This window comes from Triticum aestivum, chromosome 4B (genome assembly GCF_018294505.1).
Source record: "Triticum aestivum cultivar Chinese Spring chromosome 4B, IWGSC CS RefSeq v2.1, whole genome shotgun sequence".
NCBI classification, from domain to species: domain Eukaryota; kingdom Viridiplantae; phylum Streptophyta; class Magnoliopsida; order Poales; family Poaceae; genus Triticum; species Triticum aestivum.
In genome coordinates, this window is record NC_057804.1 from 130,815,429 (window position 1) to 130,840,526 (window position 25,098).

Below are 25,098 nucleotides of genomic sequence, written 5' to 3' on the forward strand. Positions count from 1 at the left end.
CGGTTTTCGGTGACTACTTTCCGGCAGAGCTCCCCGAAGCCGCCGCCAAGAAAGTCTCCAAGATCAACACCAAGAGTGCTGAGGAGCAATCTGCTCCGACAAGCCCTAGGGTTTGTTCCGTTGAAACAGACGCTCCCGACAAGTTTTGCTCCGGCAAGCTTGCCGGGGAACATCACGCTCCAGCTGAGCCGCAGGTTCTTGCCGTAGAAGCGGATGTTCCCGCAGCAGCATATGTGCCTTTAGTCCTTGTTGTCGAGCCGCAAGCTCCAGCATGGGCACAGCAGATCGTCCGTTTCCTTCAAACAGGAGAACTTCCTGAAGAGCAAGAAGAAGCGGAGAGAGTAGCCCGGCAATCAAGTATGTACCAGTTTGTCGATGACATACTGTACAGAAGAAGATTCAACGGAGTGAAATTGAAGTGCATTCCCCGGGAAGATGGACAGGAGCTGTTGGCGGAGATACATGGAGGCATATGTGGCCACCACATTGGCGCAAGAGCACTTGCCGGTAAAGCATTCCGGCAAGGTTTCTTTTGGCCCACAGCCCTCCAAGATGCAACTGCACAAGTAACCAGGTGTGAAGCGTGCCAGTTCCATTCCAAACAGATTCACCAGCCAGCTCAAGCTCTCCAGATGATCCCTTTATCCTGGCCATTTTCGGTCTGGGGGCTCGACATCATCGGCCCCTTCCCCCGAGCTGTCGGGGGCTTTGAGTACTTGTACGTTGCAATCGACAAGTTCACAAAGTGGCCGGAGGTGGAAGTAGTGAGGAAGGTGACAGCACAGTCAGCGGTCAAGTTCTTTAAGTCAATTGTTTGCCGTTTCGGAGTCCCTAGCAGGATCATCACCGACAACGGCACGCAATTCATGAGCCGCACCTTCATGCAGTACATCCAAGACCTTGGCGCCAAGGTCTGCTTCGCTTCTGTTGCTCACCCGAGAAGCAACGGTCAAGTGGAGAGGGCAAATGCTGAAGTGCTGCGCGGACTCAAGACCAGGACTTTCGACAGGCTGCGCAAGTGCGGAAAGAACTGGATCGAGGAGCTGCCGGTGGTTCTTTGGTCGATCAGGACGACGCCAAATCGAGCCACTGGCCAGACACCTTTTGCTCTCGTCTACGGAGCAGAGGCAGTTCTCCCCATGGAACTCGTATACGGATCGCCTCGAGTGCTCGCTTACGACAAGCTCGAGCAAGAGCAGCTGCCACAAGATGATACGCTGATCCTTGAGGAAGATCGTCTTCAGGCTGTTGTACGAGCTGCTCGATACCAGCAAGCTTTGCGTCACTACCATAGCCGCAAAGTCAATGCCAGAAGTCTCGAGGAAGGCGACCTTGTTCTTCGGCGCGTTCAATCCGCCAAGAATTCCAACAAGTTGACGCCGAAGTGGGAAGGCCCTTATCGGGTAAAGCGAGTCACTAGGCCTGGCGCCGTCCGCCTTGAGACCGAAGATGGCTTTCCGGTGAGCAACTCCTGGAACATTGAGCATCTTCGTACACCTTTTGTACAAGCCTTGCCGCTGTTGCATGTAACCCTTTGTACAAAGCCGGGCGCAGATTCCGTGCATAAATAAAGATCATATGCCCCGCACATCTCGTCAAAATTCATGCTTTTTCTTTTCTGCATGTATTATCTGACACTTTGTGCAGCACTTGCCCCCGGTAAGCAATAACGAGCCTTAAGGCTCCATACCTTTATTTTCTCTTCTTTCTTTTTTTCAAGAAAAAGAAGGTTCCTTCGCCCACAAGTTCACCGGGGGGAGAGGAGAAGATAATGGTGTGGACTAGGCGTCGTTTAAGGAAGTATCGCCTTGCCGGGACGCAAACGACAGAAAAGCTAAGTTGTCAAAGTTTGAGCACGATCAATTTTAAAAAAAATTAAGTTATCTTCCTTGAATGACCGCGCTTTGTATGGAAAACCTGTGCGCGGAGGAACCAACTTGTAGCTAGTCGCACCCTTACTTTGTTTCGAGTCCGCTCAACAACTTAAGTGTGCTGCAACTAGTTGCGACAAGGTTTCTTGCCGGAAGCGACACCGCATGCAAGCTGCTGATGTTCCGCACTCAGCGCTCGCGGCAAGGGTGCCTGCGCTGGCAAGTTCCCTGAAAGCGTAGGGTAGAAAAACATACAAAGGGAGGAATCAAGTAAAGAGAATAACATAGCAAATACTGCCCAAAATAAAGTTATATTACAATGATAACTTGCCGTGCTCTAATAGATTGATCCCGTAACATGTTTGGCAGCGGCAAGAAAAAGGAGAAAACACGCAGCCTAATCTACGCGGCCGCCATCAACCCTCCTGACCTCATTCACCTTGTCCACAATGGGTGCGACAAGGGCCTTGAGCTCTTCAAGATCAGCACCCGCCGGCAGCTTCTTAAGGACGTTGGTGAGATTGAGGAACGGATTGCGGAAGAGCACCTTCACCAACACCTTCTCTAGAACTCTGGCGCAGATTGCGCGCGACTCATCAGCCAGCTGCTTTGGGATCCTTTCCCGGAGTTGCTGGAGAGCCGTCGCCACGCCCTTGAAGAACAGAGTGAGCTTGGCGCTGGGCTGGAGGTTCTCGTCGGAGGAGTACCCGAAGCCCGCCAAGTCCAGTTGCGCCAGCTCCTCGTCGATGACTGCAGCAATGTTGACGAGGCCCTCTGTCCAGAGCTCCACCGTAGCCCTGAAGGTGTTTTGAGTCTCGGCGGCCCTCGTTAGCAGCTCCTCGTTGGCCTTGATCTCTCCCTTCAAGTCCTCCTCTCGCTTCTTGGCGCCGTCCAGCGTCTCAGTTAGCGTGGCCAGCTTCAGCTCCAGATCAGCATTTGAGTCTTTGGCGGCGTTCAGTTCCTTGCCCTTATCGGCGAGTTGAACTTGCAGATCACCATGAGCGAGGGCGTCCTTCTCGCGCTCGCGCTGGAGTGCGGCAAGCTCCCCATCCTTCTGTTGGGGAATGCAGTAATTTCAAAAAAATTCCTACGCACACGCAAGATCATGGTGATGATATAGCAACGAGAGGGGAGAGTGTTCGTCCACGTACCCTCGTAGACCGTAAACGGAAGCGTTAGCACAACGCGGTTGATGTAGTCGTACGTCTTCACGATCCGACCGATCCAAGCACCGAACGTACGGAGCCTCCGAGTTCAGCACACGTTCAGCTCGATGACGTCCCTCGAACTCCGATCCAGCCGAGTGTCGAGGGAGAGTTCCGTCAGCACGACGGCATGGTGACGATCTTGATGTTCTATCGGCGCAGGGCTTCGCCTAAGCTTCGCGATGAGATGACCGAGGTGGAATATGGTGGAAGGGGGCACCGCACACGGCTAAGGAACGATCCGTAGATCAACTTGTGTGTCTATGGGGTGCCCCCTGCCCCCGTATATAAAGGAGGGAGGGAGGAGGAGGCCGGCCCTTGGAGGGGCGCACCATGGGGAGTCCTACTCCCACCGGGAGTAGGATTCCCCCTTTCCTAGTCCAACTAGGGGTCCTTCCATGTAGTAGGAGTAGGAGACTAGGAAGGGGAAGAGAGAAGGGAAGGAAGGAGGGGGTGCGGCCCCTCCCCCTAGTCCAATTCGGACTAGGTCTTGGGGGGGGCGCGGCCTGCCCTAGGCAGCCCCTCTCTCTTTCCCGCAGGGCCCAATAAGGCCCAATAGTTCTCCCCGGCGAATTCCCGTAACTCTCCGGTACTCCGAAAAATACCCGAATCACTCGGAACCTTTCCGAACTCCGAATATAGTCGTCCAATATATCGATCTTTACGTCTCGACCATTTCGAGACTCCTCGTCATGTCCCCGATCTCATCCGGGACTCCGAACTCCTTCAGTACATCAAAACTCATAAACTCATAATATAACTGTCATCGAAACCTTAAGCATGCGGACCCTATGGGTTCGAGAACTATGTAGACATGACCTAGAACTATTCTCGGTCAATAACCAATAGCAGGACCTGGATGCCCATATTGGCTCCTACATATTCTACAAAGATCTTTATCGGTCAAACTGCATAACAACATACATTGTTCCCTTTGTCATCGGTATGTTACTAGCCCGAGATTCGATCGTCGGTATCCAATACCTAGTTCAATCTCGTTACCGGCAAGTCTCTTTACTCGTTACGTAATGCATCATCCCGTAACCAACTCATTGGTCACATTGGTTGCAAGGCTTATAGTGATGTGCATTACCGAGAGGGCCCAGAGATACCTCTCCGACAATCGGAGTGACAAAACCTAATCTCGAAATACGCCAACCCAACATGTACCTTCGGAGACACCTGTAGAGCACCTTTATAATCACCCAGTTACGTTGTGACGTTTGGTAGCACACAAAGTGTTCCTCCGGTAAACGGGAGTTGCATAATCTCATAGTTGTAGGAACATTGTATAAGTCATGAAGAAAGCAATAGCAACATACTAAACGATCAAGTGCTAGGCTAACGGAATGGGTCATGTCAATCACATCATTCTCCTAATGATGTGATCCTGTTAATCAAATAACAACTCTTTTGTCCATGGCTAGGAAACATAATCATCTCTGGTAAACGAGCTAGTCAAGTAGAGGCATACTAGTGACACTATGTTTGTCTATGTATTCACACATGTATTATGTTTCCGGTTAATACAATTCTAGCATGAATAATAAACATTTATCATGAAATAAGGAAATAAATAATAACTTTATTATTGCCTCTAGGGCATATTTCCTTCAGTCTCCCACTTGCACTAGAGTCAATAATCTAGTTCACATCGCCATGTGATTAACACCCAAAGAGTACTAAGGTGTGATCATGTTTTGCTCGTGAGAGAATCTTAGTCAACGGGTCTGTCATATTCAGAGCCATATGTATTTTGCAAATATTCTATGTCTACAATGCTCTGCACGGAGCTACTCTAGCTAATTGCTCCCACTTTCAATATGTATCTAGATTAAGACTTAGAGTCATCTGGATCAGTGCCAAAACTTGTATCGATGTAACCCTTTACGACGAACCTTTTTGCACCTCCATAATTGAGAAACATATCCTTATTCCACTAAGGATAATTCTGACCAATGTCCAGTGATCTACTTCTAGATCACTATTGTACTCCCTTGCCAAACCAGGGCAGAGTATACAATAGGTCTGGTCCATAGCATGGCATATTTTTATAGAACCTATGACTGATGCATAGGGAATGACTTTTCATTCTCTTTCCATTTTCTGCCATGGTCGGGTCTTGAGTCTTACTCAACTTCACACCTTTGCATCACAGGCAAGAACTCCTTCTTTGGCTGTTCCATTTTGAACTATTTCAAAAATTTATCAAGGTATGTACTCATTGAAAATCTTATCAAGCGTCTTGATCTATCTCAATAGATCTTGATGCTCAATATGTAAGTAGCTTTTACTGAGGTCTTTTCCTTTTAAAGAACTCCTTTAAAACACTCCTTTATGCTTTGCAGAAAAATTCCACATCATTTCTGATCAACAATATGTCACTCACATATACTAATCAGAAAGGCTGTAGTGCTCCCACTCACTTTATTGTAAATACAGGCTTCATCGTAAGTCCATATAAAACTATATGCTTTGATAAACTTATCAAAGCGTATATTCCAACTCCAAGATGCTTGCACCAGTCCATAGATGGATCGCTGGAGCTTGCACATTTTGTTAGCACCTTTAGGATTGACAAAACCTTCTGGTTGCATCATATACAACTCTTCTTTAATAAATCCATTAAGGAATGCAGTTTTCACATCCATTTGCCAGATTTCATAAAATGTGGCAATTGCTAACATGATTCAGATAGACTTAAGCATCGATACGGGTGAGAAAATCTCATCGTATTCAACACCTTGAACTTGTTGAAAACCTTTCGCAACAAGTCGAGCTTGGTAGATAGTAACACTACTATCAGTGTCCGTCTTCCTCTTGAAGATCCATTCATTTAACATGGCTTGCTGATCATCGAGCAAGTCAATCAAAGTCCATACTTTGTTCTCATACATGGATCATATCTCAGATTTTATGGCCTCGAGCCATTTCGCGGAATCTGGGCTCATCATCGCTTCCTCATAGTTCGTAGGTTCATCATGGTCTAGTAACATGACTTCTAGAACATGATTACTACACCACTCTGGTGCGGATCTTACTCTGGAAGACCTACGAGGTTCTGTAGTAACTTGATCTGAAGTTTCATGATCAATATCATTAGCTTCCTCACTAATTGGTGTATTTGTCACAGGAACTGATTTCTGTGATGAACTACTTTCCAATAAGGGAGCAGGTACAGTTACCTCATCAAGTTCTACTTTCCTCCCACTCACTTCTTTCGAGAGAAATTCCTTCTCTAGAAAGGATCCGAATTTAGCAACGAAAATCTTGCCCTCAGATCTGTGATAGAAGGTGTACCCAACAGTTTCCTTTGGGTATTCTATGAAGACGCACTTCTCCGATTTGGGTTCGAGCTTATCAGGATGAAACTTTTTCATATAAGCATCGCAACTCCAAATTTTTAGAAACGACAGCTTGGGTTTATTGCTAAACCATAGTTCATACGGCGTCGTCTCAACGGATTTAGATAGTGCCCTATTTAATGTGAATGCAGCTGTCTCTAATGCATAACCCCAAAACGATATTGGTAAATCAGTAAGAGACATCATAGATCGCACCATATCCAATAAAGTGCGGCTACGACGTTTGGACACACCATAACGTTGTGGTGTTCCAGGTGGTGTGAGCTGTGAAACTATTTCACATTGTTTTAATTGAAGACCAAACTCTTAACTCAAATATTCATCTCCACGATCAGATCGCAGAAACTTTATTTTCTTGTTACGATGTTTTTCCACTTCACTCTGAAATTCTTTGAACCTTTCAACTATTTCAGACTTATGTTTCATCAAGTAGATATACCCATATCTGCTCAAATCATCTGTGAAGGTCAGAAAATAATGATACTTGCCACGAGCCTTCATACTCATTGGTCTGCATACATCAATATGTATTATTTTCAATAAGTCAGTAGCTCGTTCCATTGTTCCGAAGAACGGAGTTTTAGTCATCTTTCCCAAAAGGCACGGTTCGCAAGCATCAACTGATTCATAACCAAGTGATTCCGAAAATCCATCTTTATGGAGTTTCTTCATGCGCTTTACACCGATATGACCTAAACGGCAGTGCCACAAATAAGTTGCACTATCATTATTAACTTTGCATCTTTTGGCTTCAATATTACGAATATGTGTATCACACGATCGAGATCCAACAAACCATTTTCATTGGGTGTATGACCATAGAAGGTTTTGTTCATGTAAATAGAACAACAATTATTCTCTAACTTACATGAATAATCGTATTGCAATAAACATGATCAAATCATATTCATGCTCAACGCAAACACCAAATAACACTTATTTAGGTTTAACACTAATCCCGAAAGTATAGGGAGTGTGCGATGATGATCATATCAATCTTGGAACTATTTCCAACACACATCATCACTTCACCCTTTAACTAGTCTCTGTTTATTCTGCAACTCCCGTTTCGAGTTACTAATCTTAGCAACTGAACTAGTATCAAATACTGAGGGGTTGCTATAAACACTAGTAAAGTACACATCAATAACATGTATATCAAATATACTTATGTTCACTTTGCCATCCTTCTTATCCACCAATCACTTGGGGTAGTACCTCTTCCAGTGACCAGTCTCTTTGCAGTAGAAGCACTTAGTCTCAGGCTTAGGACCAGACTTGGGTTTCTTCACTTGAGCAGCAACTTGCCTGCCGTTCTTCTTGAAGTTCCCCTTCTTTTTCCCTTTGCCTTTTTCTTGAAACTAGTGATCTTGTTAACCATCAACACTTGATGCTCTTTTCTTGATTTCTACCTTCGCCGATCTCAACATCGCGAAGAGCTTAGGAATAACTTTCGTCATCCCTTGCATATTATAGTTCATCACGAAGTTCTAGTAACTTAGTGATGGTGACTAGAGAATTCTGTCAATCACTATCTTATATGGAAGATTAACTCCCACTTGATTCAAGCGATTGAAGTACCCAGACAATCTGAGCACATGCTCACTAGTTGAGCGATTCTCCTCCATCTTTTAGCTATAGAACTTGTTGGAGACTTCATATCTCTCAACTCGGGTATTTGCTTGAAATATTAACTTCAACTCCTGGAACATCTTATATGGTCCATGACGTTCAAAAAACGTCTTTGAAGTCCCGATTCTAAGCCGTTAAGCATGATGCACTAAACTATCAAGTAGTCATCATATTGAACTTAGCTAAACATTCATAACGTCTGCATCTGCTCCTGCAATAGGTCTGTCACCTAGCGGTGCATTAAGGACATAATTCTTCTGTGCAGCAATGAGGATAAACCTCAGATCACGGATCCAATCCGCATCATTGCTACTAACATTTTCAACACAATTTTCTCTAGGAACATATCAAAATAAACATATGAAAGCAACAATGCAAGCTATTGATCTACAACATAATTTGCAAAATACTACCAGGACTAAGTTCATGATAAATTTAAGTTCAATTAATCATATTACTTAAGAACTCCCACTTAGACAGACATCTCTCTAGTCATCTAAGTGATCACGTGATCCAAATCAACTAAACCATGACCGATCATCACGTGAGATGGAGTTGTTTTCAATGGTGAACATCACTATGTTGATCATATCTACTATATGATTCACGCTCGACCTTTCGGTCTCCGTGTTCCGAGGCCATATCTGCATATGCTAGGCTCATCAAGTATAACCTGAGTATTCCGCGTGTGCAAAACTGGCTTGCACCCGTTGTAGATGGACGTAGAGCTTATCACACTCGATCATCACGTGGTGTCTGGGCACGACGAACTTTGGCAACGGTGCATACTCAGGGAGAACACTTCTTGATAATTAGTGAGAGATCATCTTAAAATGCTACCGTCAATCAAAGCAAGAATAAGATGTATAATAGATAAACATCATATGCAATCAAAATATGTGACATGATATGGCCATGATCATCTTGCGCCTTTGATCTCCATCTCCAAAGTACTGTCATGATCTCTATCATCACCGGCACGACACCATGATCTTCATCATCTTGATCTATATCAATGTGTCATCACATGGTTGTCTCGCCAACTATTGCTCTTGCAACTATTGCTATCGCATAGCGATAAAGTAAAGCAATTATTTGGCACTTGCATCTTATGCAACAAAGAGACAACCATAGGGCTTCTGCCAGTTGCCGATAGCTTCAACAAAAACATGATCATCTCATACAACAACTTATATCTCATCACGTCTTGACCATATCACATCACAACATGCCCTGCAAAAACAACTTAGACGTCCTCTACTTTGTTGTTGCAAATTTTACGTGGCTGCTACGGGCTGAGCAAGAACCGTTCTCATCTACGCATCAAAAACCACAACGATAGTTTGTCAAATAGACTCCGTTTTAACCTTCGCAAGGACCGGGTGTAGCCATACTTAGTTCAACTAAAGTTGGAGAAACTGACACCCGCCAGCCACCTGTGTGCAAAGCACGGCGGTAGAACCAGTCTCGCGTAAGCGTACGCGTAATATCGGTCCGGGCCGCTTCATCCAACAATACCGCCGAACCAAAGTATGACATGTTGGTAGGCAGTATAACTTATATCGTCCACAACTCACTTGTGTTCTACTCGTGCATATAACATCAAACCATAAAAACCTAGGCTCGGATGCCACTGTTGGGGAACGCAGTAATTTCAAAAAAATTCCTACGCACACGCAAGATCATGGTGATGATATAGCAACGAGAGGGGAGAGTGTTCGTCCACGTACCCTCGTAGACCGTAAGCGGAAGCGTTAGCACAACGCGGTTGATGTAGTCGTACGTCTTCACGATCCGACCGATCCAAGCACCGAACGTACGGAGCCTCCGAGTTCAGCACACGTTCAGCTCGATGACGTCCCTCGAACTCCGATCTAGCCGAGTGTCGAGGGAGAGTTCCGTCAGCACGACGGCGTGGTGACGATCTTGATGTTCTATCGGCGCAAGGCTTCGCCTAAGCTTCACGACGATATGACCGAGGTGGAATATGGTGGAAGGGGGCACCGCACACGGCTAAGGAACGATCCGTAGATCAACTTGTGTGTCTATGGGGTGCCCCCTGCCCCCGTATATAAAGGAGGGAGGGAGGAGGAGGCCGGCCCTTGGAGGGGCGCGCCATGGGGAGTCCTACTCCCACCGGGAGTAGGATTCCCCCTTTCCTAGTCCAACTAGGGGTCCTTCCATGTAGTAGGAGTAGGAGACTAGGAAGGGGAAGAGAGAAGGGAAGGAAGGAGGGGGTGCGGCCCCTCCCCCTAGTCCAATTCGGACTAGGTCTTGGGGGGCGCGCGGCCTGCCCTAGGCAACCCCTCTCTCTTTCCCGCAGGGCCCAATAAGGCCCAATACTTCTCCCCGGCGAATTCCCGTAACTCTCCGATACTCCGAAAAATACCCGAATCACTCGGAACCTTTCCGAACTCCGAATATAGTCGTCCAATATATCGATCTTTACGTCTCGACCATTTCAAGACTCCTCGTCATGTCCCCGATCTCATCCGGGACTCCGAACTCCTTCGGTACATCAAAACTCATAAACTCATAATATAACTGTCATCGAAACCTTAAGCGTGCGGACCCTACGGGTTCGAGAACTATGTAGACATGACCTAGAACTATTCTCGGTCAATAACCAATAGCGGGACCTGGATGCCCATATTGGCTCCTACATATTCTATGAAGATCTTTATCGGTCAAACCGCATAACAACATACGTTGTTCCCTTTGTCATCGGTATGTTACTAGCCCGAGAATTGATCGTCGGTATCCAATACCTAGTTCAATCTCGTTACCGGCAAGTCTCTTTACTCGTTACGTAATGCATCATCCCGTAACCAACTCATTGGTCACATTGCTTGCAAGGCTTATAGTGATGTGCATTACCGAGAGGGCCCAGAGATACCTCTCCGACGATCGGAGTGACAAAACCTAATCTCGAAATACGCCAACCCAACATGTACCTTCGGAGACACCTGTAGAGCACCTTTATAATCACCCAGTTACGTTGTGACGTTTGGTAGCACACAAAGTGTTCCTCCGGTAAACGGGAGTTGCATAATCTCATAGTTGTAGGAACATTGTATAAGTCATGAAGAAAGCAATAGCAACATACTAAACGATCAAGTGCTAGGCTAACGGAATGGGTCATGTCAATCACATCATTCTCCTAATGATGTGATCTCGTTAATCAAATAACAACTCTTTTGTCCATGGCTAGGAAACATAACCATCTCTGATAAACGAGCTAGTCAAGTAGAGGCATACTAGTGACACTATGTTTGTCTATGTATTCACACATGTATTATGTTTCCGGTTAATACAATTCTAGCATGAATAATAAACATTTATCATGAAATAAGGAAATAAATAATAACTTTATTATTGCCTCTAGGGCATATTTCCTTCACCTTCCCTTTCAGATCAGCCTCCAGCTGCGTCATCTTAACCTCCAGTTCCTTCTTGGCGGCCTCGGCAGCTGCGGCAGCGTCCTTCGCTTCCTTGAGTGCCCCGCCAAGTGATTGCTCACGCGCGGCAAGCTCCTCCTCGTAGCTGTCCAGATTGACTTTCCGCTGCGTCAGTTCACCTTCCCGGGTGGACAGCTCCTCGGCGGCAAGCCTGTGTTGCTCTTCGGCTTCAGCCTTCTCGAGGAGGAAGGCCTTCCGCGCCTCGGTAAGCTGCGCCCTCTCCTCCGCGATGGACCGGAGGGCCTCTTGGTTGCGGCTCTAGAGCTCCTCCGCATGCTTCTCTATGTCCACTCCCGCCTGTGCGACAAGCGCTTCCCGAGACTCCAGCTTCGCTTGTCGGGCGCGGTAGAGCGACACCAACTTCCGGAGCAGCTGCTCCTCCTCAGACTCGCCGCTGCTGCTGCTTGGCGCGTCAACCACTGTCAGCCCAGCAGAGGCGAGCACTTCCCTGTCAAATGCCTCTCCTTCAACTGGCGCCCTGGAGCTCGACGCCCAGGGAAGCTTGATGAAGACACCCTCGCCGGCCTTCAAGTAGGCGCCGGGCTGGGGCTCTTCGGAGCCCAACGCTGCATCAGCGGCGGAGGGGTCAGCGGTCGGTATAGCGCCTTGCGCTCCTGCAGCCTCAGGGTCGTCAGTGCAATCACCGGACCCCTCGCCAGCTCCTGCGCCAGCAGCCTTGGCGGCCTCTTCGCCGGCGGGATCGTCAGCGCCGGCCTCTTCCTCGGTGGCGGCGGCATCATCAGTGTCGCCGCGTGCATCCTCCTTGCCGGTGGCCTCGGTCTCCATCGGATCTGTGGAAGGAGGATCTGGAGACAGGAAGAGGAAGAAAAAGTCAAGCAAATATCCAAAAAGAATATCAGAAGAAGAAGAACCCAAGGGAAGTTTTCCGACAAGGAGGGTTACCTGTGCTAGGCTCTGTAGTCATGGGCTCCACCACCGAAGGTTTGCTGGTCCCATCCCTTGCCGGAGAACTACCCCTTGTCGGGGACCTCTCCCTTGCCGGAGAGCGCTCCCTTTCCGGGGAACCTTCCCTTGGCGGCGTAGTTGAGGCGGATAGCACCTCAGGAGCGGCATCTGGTTGTTCCTGGTGGGTCTGTTCTGCTCCTACATAAGCAAACCAACAATCAAGATATCAACAAGGAAAGAGCACCCATGCGCGCCCCACAACAGGAAGTGAACAAATACTTACGCTGGGAGCTGCGCTGGGGGCTGCTTCGAGGAGAGATTGCCGGGTCTGACAAGGTGGTCTTGGACGCGCCCTCTGTTGTCACAGTGGGATCATCCTCGATGACAACCACGGGGACCTTGGCCCTCTTCGCCGCTCTCTCGGCCAAAGTCCTGAAAAGGAACAAGGTTCAGAGGGAAGCAGATCAGATACAAGACAAGAAACAGCAAGAATTGAAGAAATATAAGTACAACAAGAAGAAAGTCTTACTCCTCCTCCTCTTCTTCCTCCTCGTCGGAGCTCAGCGCGGAGAGATCAAAGTACGGTACTCTTTCAATGCAACGAGGCGGAGGAGTAGGCTCCCTTGGAGGCTTGGTGGGAGCTGCGGCACGATCAGAAGCGGCGGCTCGAGAGGACCCCGCTCCAGTTGCCGGCACGGCATGAGATGCTCCTGCGGCAGCGGTGCTTGTCGCGGTGGAGCATGTCCCGCGGCGCGGCGGCTGTTGGCCTGCCTGCCGCCCTGCTATGTCTCCAGTCCTGCGGAGGCGCCTTCTTGGTTGAGCTGGGGGCTGCGCTGAGGGCTCCGCCTACGGCAAGCTGCTCGAAGACGGCTGGCCGCTTGCACCCTCGGCGGGCTCGCTTAGTTCGGCTTCAGGCTCTCCCTCGCCGACGACTTCCCCGACAAGCTCTTCTCGGTCGGCAAGGCTTGCCACCTCGGCCGCCTCTGCCTCCTCCACAGTGAACCCAAATTCACCCGCGGCGGCGGCCGCCACCGCCTCTTCCGCCCGGGTGGCGATGCGCCGCATCTCATCATCGGTGGTGTCGCGGGTAAGAAGCCTCTGCTCGTCGGCGATGCGGCGGCGAAGAAAGTCCGCGCCAATAGCCTCTACAGTGAGCCCGGCAAGCCTGAGACGCAAGATCCGGGTGGTGGCGATCTTCAGCCTAGCATCGTCCGCCGCCAGGGCGCTCCAATCGCCGCCGCGCACTACTCGGGCTTGGCGCAAGTTGGTGAATGGCTGCGGATCCTCGTCAACAATCCAACACCATTCCGCTCTCCACTCCTCCCATCTGCTACGGAGCTCCCCCTCCAGATAGACCTCCTTCATACCGGCTCTCGAGATCCAGGCGATCCCGCCAGATAAGGGCTCTCCTTTCTCGACCCGGGGCATGAAGTAGTGGCGGCAAAGGGCTACGTTTGGGTGGATTCCGACGAAGTTCTCGCAGAGATGTGTGAAAACCGCCATGGTCAGAACGGCGTTGGGGGTGAAATCGAGGAGATGGAGCCCATATGTGTTCATGATGTCACAGAAGAAATCAGAAAAGGGTGGGCAGAGCCCGCAATAGAAGAACAGTGGGACGAAGGGGTATCCTTTTGGACACCGTTTCGAAGTAGAAGCTTCGGCGGAGAGTACCTACGTGCACGGATGCGCCCGCGTCTCCGTCAACCAGAAGAGGTAGAACCATTCCCTCAGCTCCTTCGCGGAGAGCTCAGGGGGGAAGAGTGCCCGCTCCTTCCGCAGCGCCTCAAGCCGCAGCGCCTCGGCCGACTTTGCACCCTTCCCGGTCTTCGGAGCCATGATGGAGGGGTGGGGGAGGGCGAGGGCGTTGGCGGCGACGGCGGCGACGGGGGGCGGAGCTCTGCTCTCTTTCGGCTTGGGAAGCGGAAGGGAGCAGCGGAGATTTCTGAGGAAAGAACCGCAAGTGGCGAAGGTGGGGGAACGGCCCCTGTTTCCCCTGCTTGTAAAGAAGAGAGGCGAACGTTACGCCTTTTTCGATTAAAGAATCACCCACGATCTCTCCCACGACGCCGCGTTCGACGTGTGCCGTTACGGGAGGACGCGGCGGCTATGGAGTTAGATATGGTGTGGACCCAGGCCGCGTGTGCCCGTGCCCTGTTTTGGGCCTAGCCCAATAGCGCTCGGCACCGTGTGTGGCCCAGGCCCGGGGGCTCCTGTTGGTGTACTAAAGTAGGGGTACCTTAGTATCCCGAACTTGTGCACGGGCAGTCGCAGCGCCCCGCGGCGAGGCTTGCCGAGTGCCCGCCAAGATCCTCCGTAGTTCCTATTAATGCCATTCAAGAACAAAGTGTTTTAACTGAGAAGACAAAGCCCCGGCAAGAGGAGCTTGCCAGGAAGGACAAGGCCCCGGCAAGAGGAGCTTGCCGGGAAGGCCAACCAAGGCATTTCAAGAAACTTGCCACGACGCGCCGCGCGTCCCGGCAAGACCCGGCGAGTGACAAGCTTCCGGGCGCGACAAGACAACGACCGCGGCAAGGCACTTGCCGCGGCGAAGCCACCACTCTGTGCCCACGCTCCAGCGCATCCGTCGACGTGTCGCCGCAGGACCGTTCCAGGCGCACGTGGCGGGAAGCTGTGCAGCCAAGCGGTGCAAGGTGGCGAGTGGAGATGACGAGAAGGCCATCGTGGCGAACGATGGCGCCCCTAACGGTCGCTTTTCTGCACTGTTGGGCGACGCGGACGGGCATTAAATGCTCTTGTCCCCTGCCGTCAGAGTTAGGTGGGATGCACTATAGAGGCAGTTGTACCAACCCCTCTTTTTACATTTGTACCCCTGTCCGCGTTGCCACCTGTCGGTGACCCCTTTAGCCTATAAAAGGAGGCCCATGCGCAACGTAGAGGGGGTTCGACTCATTCGAAACTACAAAACACTCACGCTCTCGAGCAAGGACATAATACCACCACAAAGCAGCAGTAGGAGTTTTATCTCTCCGGAGAGCTCCGAAGCTGGGTAAAATCCCTCGCGTGCCTCACCTCGATCTGCTCTTCGTGCGTCCTCCGCTCCCTGCCGGACCGAAAAGGGGCCCTGCCCCATAGGTGTTCGTTTCCCACGACACCGAGATTACGTTATGCCCTAACCCTAACCGAATCGGTCTCACCGAGATGCATGTCAGTCCCACCGAAAATCACTAACGGTCACTAGGTTTAGTAAATCGGTCCGACCGAGTTTAACGATTCGGTCCCACCGAGTTTGGTAAATTGTGTGTAACGGTTAGATTTTGTGTGGAGGCTATATATACCCCTCCACCTCCTCTTCATTCGTGGAGAGAGCCATCAGAACGAACCTACACTTCCAACTTACCATTTCTGAGAGAGAACCACCTGCTCATGTGTTGAGGCCAAGATATTCCATTCCTACCATATGAATCTTGATCTCTAGCCCTCCCAAGTTGCTTTCCACTCAAATCTTCTTTCCACCAGATCCAAAACCTATGAGAGAGAGTTGAGTGTTGGGGAGACTATCATTTGAAGCACAAGAGCAAGGAGTTCATCATCAACGCACCATTTGTTACTTCTTGGAGAGTGGTGTCTCCTAGATTGGCTAGGTGTCACTTGGGAGCCTCCGACAAGATTGTGGAGTTGAACCAAGGAGTTTGTAAGGGCAAGGAGATCGCCTACTTCGTGAAGATCTACCGCCAGTGAGCCAAGTCCTTCGTGGGCGACGACCATGGTGGGATAGACAAGGTTGCTTCTTCGTGGACCCTTCGTGGGTGGAGCCCTCCGTGGACTCGCAGCCATTACCCTTCGTGGGTTGAAGTCTCCATCAACATGGATGTACGATAGCACCACCTATCGGAACCACGCCAAAAACATCCGTGTCTCCAGTTGCGTTTGAATCCTCCAAACCCTTCCCTTTACTTTCTTGCAAGTTGCATGCTTTAATTTCCGCTGCCTATATACTCTTTGCATGCTTGCTTGAATTGTGTGATGATTGCTTGACTTGTCCTAAAAAAGCTAAAATCTGCCAAACTCTAAAATTGGGAAAAGGTTAAGTTTTTATTGGTCAAGTAGTCTAATCACCCCCCCCCCCTCTAGACATACTTCAAGGTCATACATAATACAATGTTCTCCCCCTCTCTTGTGGAGATCTATTCAATGTAAACTCTTTTTGCGGTGTGTTTGTCGAGATCCAATGAATTGTGGGTTTATGATCAAGTTTATCTATGAGAAATATTTGAATCTTCTCTGAATTCTTTTATGTACGATTGAGTTATCTTTGCAAGTTTCTTCAAACTATCAGTTTGGTTTGGCCTACTAGATTGATCTTTCTTGCCATGGGAGAAGTGCTTAGTTTTGGGTTCAATCTTGTTGTGTCCTTACCCAGTGACAGCAGGTGCAGCAAGGCACGTATTGTATTGTTGCCATCAAGGATAAAAAGATGGGGTTTATATCATATTGCTTGAGTTTATCCCTCTACATCATGTCATATTTCTTAATGCGTTACTCTGTTCTTTATGAACTTAATACTCTAGATGCAGGCAGGAGTCGGTCGATGTGTGGAGTAATAGTAGTAGATGCAGGCAGGAGTCGGTCTACTTGTCACGGACGTGATGCCTATATACATGATCATGCCTAGATAATCTCATAATTATTCGCTTTTCTATCAATTGCTCGACAGTAATTTGTTCACCCATTGTAATACTTATGTTATCTTGAGAGAAGCCTCTAGTGAAACCTATGGCCCCCGAGTCTATCTTTTATCATATAAGATTTCAATCTACTTTTATTTACATCTTTAATTTTTGCATCTATATTATAAAATACCAAAAATATATTTATCTTATCATACTATCTCTATCAGATCTCACTTTTCGCAAGTGGCCGTGAAGGGATTGACAACCCCTTTATTGCGTTGGTTGCGAGTTCTTTGTTTGTTTGTGTAGGTGCGTGGGACTTTTGAGGAGCCTCCTACTGGATTGATACCTTGGTTCTCAAAAACTGAGGGAAATACTTACACTACTATTGCTGCATCACCGTTTCCTCTTCAAGGAAAACCAACGCAAGCTCAAGACGTAGCACTATGCTTCTTCTTTAACTCGGAAAGTCGAGCTCCAAGATCACAAGAACTCTGCAGTCAGCAAGAGAGATGTGTCAGTCGACAGAAATAAGAGACTGTGACAGGAAAAGTTACTCTAAGACTACTGCCGAATCAAATATTCAACAGTAGTCTTGGGGACTACACCCAGTGGGTGCACTTAGCATGCCCCCACTGGTTCAGATCAATACTTAGCAGGGTCTGCCCAGCGTGAGTTCAAAAAAAAGAGAGAGAGAGTACATTCTAAGACCTCAGTCGACTGCCAGCAGTCGACCGTGGTCTCGGGGACTACACCCAGTGGGTGCACTCGGCGTGCCCCCACTGATCCGGACAGTTTACTAAGATTCAGCTCGAGTCGAGTGGAGTGGAAGATTTCCTAAACTCTAAACAAAGGAACACCCCAGTGGGTGATCATATATAAAACAACATTCAAAAGTTTGATCAGAGTTTTGCTGACCTGAACATTGGTCTGAAGGGCAGTGCTGGCGTTGTAAGCCACCTGACTAGCCTCAAGCATCACCTTCACCTGCTCCATGACAAGGTTCACCTGGCGAAGAGCTTCCCTAGCGGCACTCGGCGAGTCGTCTGGGGTCTGATACGCGGCAAAGAGTGATGGCTCCAAGGCAGTCGAAGCAGTTACTGGGTCAGATGCGTGGAGTTGCACTAGAGCGGCAGGATTCTGTGCAGTCGATCCCAACAGACGATCAGTCGTCAGCGGGCTGGCGAATGTGACGTTGGTCCGAACTGGCTCTCCGGAACGTTCAACCACAGCCTCAAGCGCTGGTGTCGACTAAGGGACTTGAATTTCAAGCCTCCTCCTGCTTGAGCTTCCACTCTTCTTCCTCCTCTCCTGTAGAGGCGCTTCTTCTTCATCATCATCAGGGAGCACAACGATCTCTTGCGGAACTACAGAAAGGGAGAAATATCAGATATTCAGCCGATTGACGACTCACTCGACTAAATGAAACCTGGTCGAACGGACTTACCAGCCCGAGAGGTGGCCTCCTCGTCTCCTGGTGCCTTATTGATATCCATGTCAGTAGCAGCAGAGGTGGGGCTAGCAAGATACATGATCCAATCGGTCAGAACAGAAATTTCAGTCGGTCTGCATAAACACAAGTGTGATACTCACCCCGAAGCCACAGGGACGTCCATCTTGATCCGCAGCAAAGTCTTCTGAGCCTTGGGAGGAGCAACCTTGGGCTGCTTGGCGACCTTCTACATCGGCTCCGGAGTCAACGTCCGAGTGCGCTTCTGAGCGTGGGTACTCGGAGCCACGTTCTTCCCGTGCCCGCTCACCGGGTCATGTTGCTGCTTGGATTGGCGTTCGGAACGCGGCGGCGAGTCGACTTCTTCCTCGTCGTCCGACTCCTTGCTCTCCTCCTCCTCCTCTTCATCCGAAGACTCTCAGTCGCCACTCTCTTCTGTGCTGGCCTTTCCCTCCTGGCCCTGCTCCAGAGCTTGTTCGCCATTGGGCATCGAATACATCTCAGTAAAAACCTACAGGACAAAAAGTCGAGTAAAAGTCAGTCGATACCAAGTGCAGTCGGAACATATACACCAGGCAGTCGGAATAAAAGAGCATAACTTGTCGGGCGGATTGTCGTCTCTGAAGGGGATGACTCGCCTGGATCCTCTGGGGTTGTCCTGATTGCCTGTGATACTCTCCAACCACATAGCCACGGTCTTCGACGGCACTTCCTCTGGGTGGACCCGAGCAGTGTCTTTGGGTCCGGAGTACAACCACATAGGATGATCTCGAGCCTGAAGAGGCTGGATGCGTTGACTGATGAACACTTCCAGCAGGTCCAGGCCGGTGACACCCTCATTGATAAGTTGGACCACTTTCTCCACCAACATCTTCATCTCCACGTTCTTAGCAGCAGTCACTTTGAGTGGAGAAGGAGTCTGAACACGGTCGAATGTGAAGTGGGGAAGGCCAGTCGACTGACCTGGAGCTGCGATGTCCTCGCAGTAGAACCAAGTCGACTGCCAACCTCTAACCGATTCAGGGAGAGTCATAGCAGGGAAAGAACTCCTATGCCTTTTCTGGATACCTAAGCCCCCACACATCTGGATGACATGGGTCTTTGAGTCACTCGACTTTGCTTTTTTGACCGACTAGGATCGGATGGTGAAGATATGTTTGAAAAGGCCCCAGTGCGGTCGACACCCCAAGAAGTTTTCACACATAGACACGAACGCGGCCAGATACGTGATGGTGTTGGGAGAAAAATGGTGGAGTTGAGCACCGAAGAAATTCAAGAATCCCCGGAAGAAGGGGTGCGGAGGAAGCGAAAAAACCCGGTCGACGTGGGTGGCGAGCAGTACACACTCACACGGTCGAGGATGAGGCTCCATCTCCCCCTCAGGCAGCCTTGCCGCTCCCTTGGCGATCAGCCCGAACTCCGCCAGCTCGTCCAGATCTTCCTACCGAAGCGAAGACCGGATCCAATCGCCCTGGATCCAGCCCGGTGGCAGCCCCGCGCGTGATGGCGACCCGTGGTTCTGCTTCTTGCCTTTCGCCGCCCCCGTCGCCTTCTTTGCGTGCTCTAGCGCTGCCGTCTTGTCCTTCACCATGGCGGCAGAGCGGCAGCATCAAGAGCGGAAGAGCTAGGCGCGGTGGAGAAGCGGAGGAAGAAGAAGGAGAAACAGGCGTGCACAGTGCAGACGCCTCGGCCCCGTCGCCTTATAAAGGGTTGCTTCCGAGTGACTGACGCGTGGGACCAGGCAATCCTATCAAATCTCGCAACAGTCGCGTGCAACGTACGTGGCGAAAAAGGCGGCACAGAAATCGAGGCATCATTGTTTATCTGCTCCGCCCGCTTCGGCGCTCCCCATCCCGCGCGCTTCCCCGAAATTTCATATCCTACGAAATCTGAGATACACAACAGTCAATCGCGCCCAAGATCCTGCACTCTAATACAGCACTCAGCAGACGATGCCACAAGTTCAGTCGACAACTCTCTGAATGGATCAAGGCAGTTGAGTCGACGTTGAAGTACCAACGTGAGTTTTCCATCTTGCAGAAAACGCTCGCGAAGGTGCAAAGCTCAGAAAAAGTTCAACTTCAACCTACTTTCCACTCGATACTTAATCCATTCGGGGGCTACTGATGAGGATACAGACCTGGGGTAGGGTCATAGGCCTGACCTATACGTCCTACCCAAGGTCACTACCTTAGAAGATAAGAAGTCCAAGAGGCAGCACGAGACCCCCAGTCAAAGATGTCGAGTGCAATCCACTCGACAATCATGTCACTCGGGAGTCCTCCTACCTACTGTCACTCGACCATCCAGAGAATCACTCGACCTACCGAAGACCAGGAGTCACTCAGCATTACAATGGGCAGACGTTCACTCCGTAGTCTTTAAGGTCATTAACAGCACTTAAGGATGGCGTTACCAGTAATGCCCTCACTTTATGTACATTAAGTCCCTTGTAATGGAGGGCGATGGGGGTCCTGGCATACTCTATATAAGCCACCCCCTCCTCTGGCACAAGGGTTGGCACCCCCTGTAACATCACACATATAATCCAATCGACCGCCTCCAGGCACCGAGCTGTTACTTCCACCGAGAAGGGCTTGAACTCGTAAACCTCGTGTGTACACCTTCACCATAGCTGAGATCTTGCCTCTCCATACCTACCCCCCTTTCTACTGTCAGTCTTAGAACCACGACACTCGGTGCCCCCGATCGGCCCCCAGTGCGCTGGGTTCGGCCTAGGTCTGTCGGCGCAAATTTCAGGCTAACTGCCGAAATTTAGGCTTTTGGAGGTGCGACTAGGCCGTTTTTTTAAGCCGATGATAAAGGGGGTGGTGGGAGGGGGGATGCTCTTACTTGCTTGGAAATGAATAAAAGAGGGAACCGTCTATTATTCAGGCTTCTGTAATTATTATTATTATTATCAGTCAAAATTTTGGACCGCTATATATGGCCACAAACAGATGCGCACTGCGGCCAGCAACGCTCCTGTATGCCCCGCCGCACTCCTCTCAACCGCCATGCTGCCTGTCCCGACCATCCCTCTAAACCACCCTATTCTCCAATGCCGGCAACCACCCTGTTCTCCAACACCGGCAGCGACCCCCGGACCCCCTACCCAGAGTCAACCTTCGAACTCGCTTCCACGGTTCTCACTCATCCACGGCTAGCACTCGCCGCCGAGACCGCAGACGGCCACGACCTTCCCATCTCGTGCTGAGGGCAGAGCAGAGAAGTGACCGAAGCATCGAAATTTTTCAGGCACATGACGTTTAGCAAAAGCGATACAAGAGCTCCGAGTACTTTTGCAAAGAAAAAAAACAGTGGTAACAAGCACGTGAAAGAATCGCATTAGGCACATGATGTGATATGAAATTCTCACTGTGAGTCTCCCTAAGAATCTACTACAAAAAATCTCCCTCCCAAGGCGCCCCCTCCCCCTCCCCCTTCCCCCTTCCCCGCCGTGCGCTACTCCAGCGTCGGCGTCCACCGCACCTCCACGCCCCGGGCCGTGCCACTCTGGCCGTCCCGGCCACCCAGATCTGTTCCCTCCCCCCTCCCCTTTGCTTCCTCGTGCGGCCATGGCTGCCAGTCCCAGATCCGTTTCTTCCCAGGTCAGGCCGGCGGGAGAGAGGCCGGTGGTCTCTGGGCTAGGGATGTTGAAGAGCTCGGCTGAATCGGACCTGCAGCCGGCGGTGGACTCCGCGCCACGCCTGGAGGGCCCTGCTGCGGGCTGGGAGCGGCCTCCTCCCACCAAGAAGGAGCTCTGGCACCTCCGTCACGGACAGGGCGGCCAGGACGATGATGCTGCGGCAGGACGGCGCGTGCCTTCGTCGCCGCCGGCGGAGATGATCCCGGAGATGCGTGACAAGTGCTTTAGGTGCCTCGAGAAGGGCCACTTCCGGCGGGATTGCACCAACCAGGAGGTCTGCATCAGGTGCGGCTGGCCGGGTCATGGCTCCCGCGATTGCAAGAGGCCGCGGAGCCCCTCATCGGCTGATGAGCTCCAGCGTGAAGCGATCGCCAAGGTGGCACGCCGTTCGTCGCCCCGGGTCAGCCCAGACCACCCGGCGCCTCGTGCGGCCTTCCCTCCCCTGCCGCCTCCGCTGATGCATCCCCCCTCGCTTCGTGCTGCCGCCGAGGCGGCCTGGCCGCGTCTTGCACCCCCGCGGCTCCAGGTCGCGATGGACGCGGGGGAAGGCGCGTCGGAGCTGTGTGTGGTGCGGCGCTCGCAGTCCACGGAGGACTTGGAGCGTCGGCTATGCTTCGCCATGGTCGCCTACGTTGCGGGTGCCCGGAGACGCCTCTCGCCGCAGCGGGTGCTGGAGATCTTGGCGGGGCGGCTTGACATCTCGGTAGAATTGGTCTCGGTGCATCCTTACCGGCCGGAGGACTTTTTGGTCTTCTTTGCGTCGGCTGAGCTTCGGAACAGGGTGGCGTCGTACCCGGCTGTGGAGTGGGAGGGCGATAGACTGTTCTTCAGGCCATGGAACCGGCAATCGCAGGCAGTCTTCTCGTCATGGAGGGGATTCCGCCACATGCTTGGGATCGGGAGACTGCGGAGGAGTTGTTGGGGACGGCGTGCAAGGTGGACTCTGTTGCGCCGGAGTCGAGTTCAAGAGCGGATCTTTCTGCGTTCAGGCTCACTGCATGGACGGCAAACCCGGAGGAGATTCCTTCGTTACGCTGGCTGGCCATCCCGGAGCCAGGCTCGGAGTGCCCACCACCATTGCTGCAGTACAAGATCCTCATCCATATCAATGCAGTGGCAGATTTCCGTGAAGCAGGGGAGCCGTGGTTCTTGGGAAGTTCTTCTGACAGTGGGCAAAGTGGCTTGCCAGATTCCCCGGACGGCTTCCAGGATGGAGGCGGTGGGCAGAGGCCACAGCAGCGAGTTTGGCAATTCGGTGTCAGAGATGTGCGTGGTGGTGCGTAGGGCCAATCTTCCGGCGGTGGCGGCCGCGGCCATGGCGCGGCAGGCAGGGCGAACGAGGGGCTGGATTGGCGCCTTCCTCCCATGGCCCTCGCCCCGAAGGTTCTGCATGTGGGGCCACCAGACAGACTTCAGGATAGGGTGGCCATCAGGGTGTCTGCTTTTGACCGCCTTTCGGGTCAGCAGGCACATGGAGAGGGGAGCGGGGCGGCTCTAGAAGCAATTTTGAATCTGACTGGGGCGGACAAGGAAGGACAAATGGCCGAGACGGACGGGCGCACTCGAATGGCGGGGCCCCGGGAGGAGGAGACAGAGTTGCGTCCAATGGAAACAGGCACGGTGTCGTTAGGGCAGGATAGACACCTGGGCTTGTCATTGGATCGGGCGGACGAGGTGGTGGTTGGCGCGCGCTGCCCGAGCGATTCCCGCAGTGGCCCGCGGGCAAATGAGGAAACGGGCATGGTGGCTCCCGTGGATCGTGACAGACTGGACCTCCCGGCAGTTGTCGCGGCTGCGGGCCTCATGCTGGAGGCTGGTATGCAGGACAGAGCTCAAGAGGTGGGACCGGTTGGGGATCCCAACGCAGCTGGGGCGGTGTGCATCATGGCGGGCCCCGCGCCCGGATCAAATGCAGAGAGGGCTACTGGTGGGTCTGGCGCAGGAGATAGAGTGGTGCTGTCTACTGGTGGGGCCGGTGATGGAAATCATGTGCATGCGCCATGCATGGAGGCGTGCACGTCCGGCACGTCTGGCGGGGGGGCAGATCGACCAGGCAGCTGGCGCGCTCGTTCTGGTGAGCAAAATGGGGTCGCCCTAGTTACAGCAGACTGCCACGGATGCGGTTCGGGAGGTGCAGGAGCTAGGGGGCGGTGCGCATGGTACTGAGCTCAGTCTAGTGCAAGCAGAATTAGGAGGCGAGACAGAGGGGATGACAACTCAAGAGGCTCAAGCGTATGGCAAGCTTAAGAGCTTCTGCTCTAACATCATCAAGCGGCTGCCCCCCCCCCCCGGCTTCTTCGTGCGGTCCAGGCGTCACAGCTTCGCCCCGAGGCTGAACCTTTCACGCCCAAGAGAGCCACGAGATCATCAAAGAAAGCGGCTGGAACCAAACGCTCAAAGGACGGACCGGTGGAAAATGTGCTTCTCCATGCCCTCGGTTTGGTTCCAGAGGACTTGACGGTGGATGAGGGCGTCGTCAATGAGCTCAAGGCGCTCTTTGACTCGCCTCTCAAGGAGCAGCACGTCCGGATCATCGCAGGACTTTTCGGCAAGACCATTCCATCGGTGGAAGAGCTAGAGGCGAGCAACTCGGTGATGATTACGGTCAACTAGTTAGTTGGCTTAGGAGTTGGGGCTTGATCACTTCATGGATCTACACCCCCAGGTGCTATGTTGGAATGTTCGAGGTTTGAACAATCCGGCAAAACGCAAGGCTGTGAGGGAGTTCGTTAGCTCGGTGAAGCCGAATTTGATTTGCTTTCAAGAAACGAAAATGGATGTAATTGACCAGTTCACTGTTATGCAATGCTTAGGACCATCCTTTGATGGTTTTATTTACCTTCCGGCCGATGAGACGAGGGGTGGCATCCTCCTTGCGTGGAATGGTTCGGTGCTCTCGGTGGACAACTTCCTTTACAATGCTAACTTTGT